At 45.5% G+C, this 5,603-nt stretch overlaps 1 pseudogene; it reads left to right on the forward strand.

The window, feature by feature from the left end:
- The first annotated feature begins 2,056 nt into the window (after positions 1–2,056).
- Positions 2,057–2,808, forward strand: LOC135268101 (putative monooxygenase p33MONOX; annotated as a pseudogene).
- Positions 2,809–5,603: the final 2,795 nt, after the last annotated feature.

Here is a 5,603-nt window from a genome sequence, read left to right on the forward strand (position 1 = left end):
TAGCGTTAGGGTACGGTGTGGATATCACACTGGTGTTAGGGCACGGCATGGAAATCATGGTAATGTTAGGGCACGGTGTGATTATTACATCAGAGGCCACTGTGAGAACACATCTTAGCAGCCACTGTGTCTGGGACGTTGGCAATGACATCACGGTGTAGTCGTAAGGATGGGATTTGGGGATTTCATTTTTCTCGATGAATTTCTTCCTTTGCTGAGTACTCTAAAGACTCTTTTCTCTGCACTCAGGCCCGTGGAAAGGAAGCTTTTTACTCACCAATGAACAACACCTAGTTGACACGACCCTCGTGCTGCCCTGAGGAAGTCGAAACTCCTCGCTGCCTCTGGCACCTCAGAGGGAAGTTGGTCGGGGTGGGTTCGCGCGCCCTCTGGTGGCGCCAGAGCGCAGCACACACGCTCTCGCTCAGTTTCTCGGGGACATGCACCCCTGCCTGGCTGTCCTGAAATAATACCTACAAAATTCAATATTCAGTTTATTCAGTGTAACAATTTTGGAAATTCAAACCAAAATGAAGCCCACTGTAGCCATATCCTTCCCAAAATGGTGATGGAAGACTTTGGAAGCCGTGTAGAATGAAATGAATACATACACAAAATAAGAAAAACAAAAACCTACCCAAAATAGTCCAGAGACTGTAATTTGAAATGTGAAACTATAAAAAAAACTAAAAGAAAATCTATGTGACATTGGGTATGGTGTTGAGCTTTAACACACAACATCAAATGTCAATTCGTGAAAATATTGATAACAGACTTTATAAAGTAAGTATTCTACTGTGAAAAACTGTATTCAGAGAACAAAAAGACAAGACAGACGTGAAGATATTTACAAAATACATACGTGATTTTAAAACTGGGTAAATATCTGAACAGATACTCAACCACAGCAAATACGCCGAGAGCAGGCTGGGCATGGTGGATGCCCATCTCTACTAAAAATACAAAAATTACCCAGGCGTGGTGGCGCATGCCTGTAATCCCAGCTACTCGGGAGGCTGAGGCAAGACAATCGCTCGAACCCAGGAGGCGGAGGTTGTAGTGGGCCAAGATCACGCCATTCCTCTGCCCTACTGTATATGTTAAAATGCAGATTCAGTGAACCAGACTAAATTGTATTCAGTGGAAGGCTGATCAAGGATTCAAAAGAATGCAACCTTTTGCTTTATCTACTTCTGACCTAGAGGCACCCCCACTTCCCACTTCCAGTTGCTCCTCCTTACTGAACCAAACGACTGTAATCTTACACATACTGATTGGTGTCTCACGTCTCCCTGAAATGTACAAAACCAAGCTGTGCTCCTACCACCTGGGGCACATGTTGTCGGGGCCTCATGAGGACGCATCACGGGTACGGGCATCCTCAAACTTGGCAAAATAAACTCCCTAAAACATCTGAGACCTGTCTCAGATTTTCGGGGTTCATACATGTAACGTCGGGTGTTAATGTTTGTAAAACAGATGCTGTTCTAGCTACTATTAAAACTATACTGCCAAGTAACCTGAGACTTTCTCCACAAAATTAAAAATGTTGATGAGGAACAAATGATATATTTAAACTTCAATAATGTTGCAAGTTGTAACATGCCTACTTTTCATTTGTTAATACTGTTTTGACTACTTTAACACTGTAAGAAAAATGAGTAATTAGGGCAGTGCTTCCTGGTAGGTCCTGGAGACCTTCTCTGTCGCCGCCGCTCTCACCATGGCTTGGGTCCAGACTGCGTCACAGCCTCTCGGGAGACGTGGGCCCTCGGAACCTTTTTAGTGCTGGATTCCCGGCCGCAGGCAGCCCCACGGCATCAGGATAACAGAACCTCTGGATGGACTCTTCCTGGGAAGCTTTGCTAATTTGCAGCAGCTGGACCATGTTCCTCATTAACATCCGTCTGTCAGCTTAGTCTTCACATCATTTCACCGTAGTGGCAGGGACTCAACTCGGAATTCTATATAGAAAAAGCAACTGGATTCCAGTCTTTCAATGGCTTCAAGACAACCAGAAGTGCCTGCTCTCTAGGCTAGTGGGCCTCTAGACAAGATGTCCCTGCTCATCGGGATATACTGCCGGGCACTCAGCTATGATCATACCCTCGAGGACCCTGTGCCCATGACTCCTCCATCGGACATGGGCAGTGTCCCCTGGAAGCCAGTGATTCCAGAGCTCAAGTGTCAGCACCTCGCCAATAAACTAAAGCTACAGAGTGGAGAGCTAACAAAAGAAGAGAGGCAGCCTGCATCAGCCCAGTCCACCCCCAGCACCAGTCCTCACTCTTCACCTAAGCAGAGGCCAAGGGGCTGGTTCACTTCTGGTTCTTCCACAGCCTTACCTGCCCCAAATCCTAGCACCATGGACTCTGGAAGTGGAGATAAGGACAGAAACTTGTCAGATAAGTGGAGCCTCTTTGGACCGAGATCCCTTCAGAAGTGTGATTGGAAGTTTTGCCACCCAGGCCTACCGAGGAGCCCAGAAGCCCTCTCCAATGGAACTGATCCATGCCCAGGCTAACCAAATGGCTGAAGATCCAGCAGCCTTGACACTGCCCAAGATGGACGTCCCAGTGATGGAAGGGAAGAAACAGCCACCACGGGCCCATAATCTCAAACCCCGTGACTTGAATGTGCTCACACCCACTGGCTTCTAGAGACCTTCTTTCTCTCCAGGGATTCTGGTGAAGAGGGTGTCTTGCACCCCACTCCCCTTTTACCTTGGTTCTGACATAGGAAAGATATATTTAAAAACTGTCAATCAGCTGGGAGTAGTGGCTCACACCTGTTATCCCAGCACTTTGAGTGGCCAAGACAGGTAGATCACCTGAGGTCAGGAGTTCAAGACCAGCCTGGCCAACATGGTGAAACCCCATCTCTACTAAAAAAACTAGCCAGGTGTGATGGTGTGCACTGTAGTCCCAGCTACTCAAGAGGCTGAGACACAAGAATTGCTTGAACCCTAGGAGGTAGAGGTTGTAGTGAGCCAAGATCATGCCATTGCACTCCAGCCTGGGCGACAGAGCAAGACTCCATCTCAAAAAAATAAAAATAAAAAGTAAAGTAAAAAACCTGTAAAACTGAGGCTAGAGCTGGAGACATAATTGGTTTTTGAGAAACATTAGTGCAAAGCTTGCCCTTGTATGGAAGAAGCCATTTTGTATCACTTTAAAGTTAGACTAAATATTCTCAGCAGTGGTCAATGGGGACCTCATTACCTATTTTTTCATCATTTACGCTAGGTAAGAACTTTGATCACTGCTTACTAGGTAAAGAATGTATGTGCTGTTCCATAGCCCAGGCTTCTTGATTCCTTTATCACTATCCATGTGAGCATTGACAAATCATAGCTTAGAGTTGCTCACTGATTTGCTAAGATGACTCTGGCCCTGTTGATGGCTGGTGCTGTGCTCCAGTCTTACCAGTTAGGGGATCCGAGATTTGTTTGGGACCTGGGTACAGGTAAAAGCCAGACCTGGCAGGGATCCCTCTTTCTAGGCTGAACCTTGAGTCCCCCTGCTTTTTGGTAGACATAATGGATCACTGTCCTGCAGCCAGTTCTTCATGTGGGGCCTCAGGCCAGTGCTGCAGGAGGCGTGCTCCTCTCTATGCCACAGGACAAACACTAGGCTATCAGAGCCTTTCTTGCACTTTAAAGTGAGATTAATTTAACTCCAATTTGCTTAAAAACTTGCTAAGACAGAACGTTCAGTCTACTGATTTGGTATAGGTAAATGGACATTAAACTTTTTTAAAGTAAAGGATATCGTAGGTACAGTTAGATTATATTCTTGAGGTTCATGTGAAGCCAGTGGTGTTACCTTATTTTGATTTCCTTGTTCAGGTCAGGGACTGGAACGTCTGTCGAGGGAGGTGAATGAATTCAAAATTTTCTGTATGGAAGCATTTTTCACCAAAATGAGCCTCATCCCTTTATGCAACACATAACCTTACTGAGGGAGGGAAACAGTGAAACCACCTTTTAATTTCTCCTCACCGTGTACAAGTTCAGTCATTGTCTTGAACACTGTCTCAAATACCCGTTTTTTGTTTTAGATAGTGCCTTGTCTGTATAAGAAGCTGACCTTTCCATAGAGAGGCCCTAGCGTCTGATTTATTTGTGTCTTCTAGTATGATCTCTTGTTTTGACAATAAAAATCCTTACTACTTTCTCAAAAAAAAGAAAAAAGAAAAGAAAAATGAGTAATTAAAACATGAATAAAAGTGTTTACGGGGGTGGACATGTTTCCTCCAGCCTCAGGCTTGGCGTGACTTGAAAGACACCTGCCCATCCCCAGATTTCATCCCAGCTGTCCTGATGGTGGCTCTCAAGTTCTTCTCCTTTCTCTGTACGAAGATCAAACTCCAGAAACAAACCCAAATCTTACAGTATGTTATGACACACTATGATGATGTGCAGACAGCCTCTAGCAAGGGATGCTTCTGAAAGCAAGACTTGTAGAATATAATGTGTGAAAGTCAAGCCAGTGTCAGAGTTCCTTCCTCTGCACACGGGGAGAGACAGGAAGCCTTTGCCTCACCTTCCTCACATGGCCTGCAGCCATGTCTCTCCAGGTCAGACTTGAGGAGGACGAAACTTGTCTTCACTGTGGACACACTACCAGGTGCTCCAAAGCCATGGCCTCTCCTCGGGTGGGTCCTGAGGAGAATGAAGCTCTGGTTCTAACCCTAACCCTGTCCCTAGACTTTGACTCTGGCCCTAAACCCTGGTCCATACCCTGGTCCCTCATTCTGACCCTGACTTTGACCCTGACCATGACCCCACCCCTAACCATCCTTCCAGCCCTGACCCTGACCCTAACCCTAACTCTATCATTATCACTACAATCTATCTCTAATCTTACCCTCTAGTGCTAAACAGCTGTACCCAAAAGCACTTTTGGATTATTTAACTTCTTTTCCTTGAATTCTCTAAGGACATCCTAAAGGAGATGTCATCATGTATTCTGCAGTCCCTCTGAGCAGTGTGGCTTCAGATAAGAAGTTCCAATACTCTGCAAAACAGAAGAAGCATGAAGGGTGGCAGCACTGGGTTGTCAGGAACGCACGCTGGCATTCACGGTGGTCACTGGCATGTTCTCCACATATTTCCAGCTCATTTTCTATGAACACATTCTGACTGCTCCATCCCACCTACTTACATTTTTGCATGGCCACATGACTTTTTTTTTTTTTTTTTTTTTTTTTTTTTTGCCATTGGAGGTGAGAAGAAATAACATGTGACTTTTTCAGGAGAAATCTCCCAGAAACAGACTTCCATCCAGCATGCTTTTTGTCTTTTCTATAGCAATGGGGATCTTATTGATGCTACCTCCTTCAGCCTGGATTCCTGTGTTAGGATGACACAGCACACAGCGACCTCTCACCCGACCCATGATGAGATGCAAATCACTGAGGAAGAAGATTTTTGAGCCACTGAAACTTGGAGGTTGTTTGTCACCATGGTTTAACGTAGCCCCCACTGACTGACACAGGGCTGAATAATGAGTCAGAACTGGGTCTGGACATGTGAAGGGCACTCCTCCAGGCTAAGTAAAATTCAAGTCTTGTTGCAAAGATAACAGTGAGCCTGATGTGTT

Source organism: Aotus nancymaae, unplaced genomic scaffold, assembly GCF_030222135.1.
Source record: "Aotus nancymaae isolate 86718 unplaced genomic scaffold, 86718_ANA_hifiasm-v0.15.2.pri h1tg000049l, whole genome shotgun sequence".
Classification (NCBI taxonomy): domain Eukaryota; kingdom Metazoa; phylum Chordata; class Mammalia; order Primates; family Aotidae; genus Aotus; species Aotus nancymaae.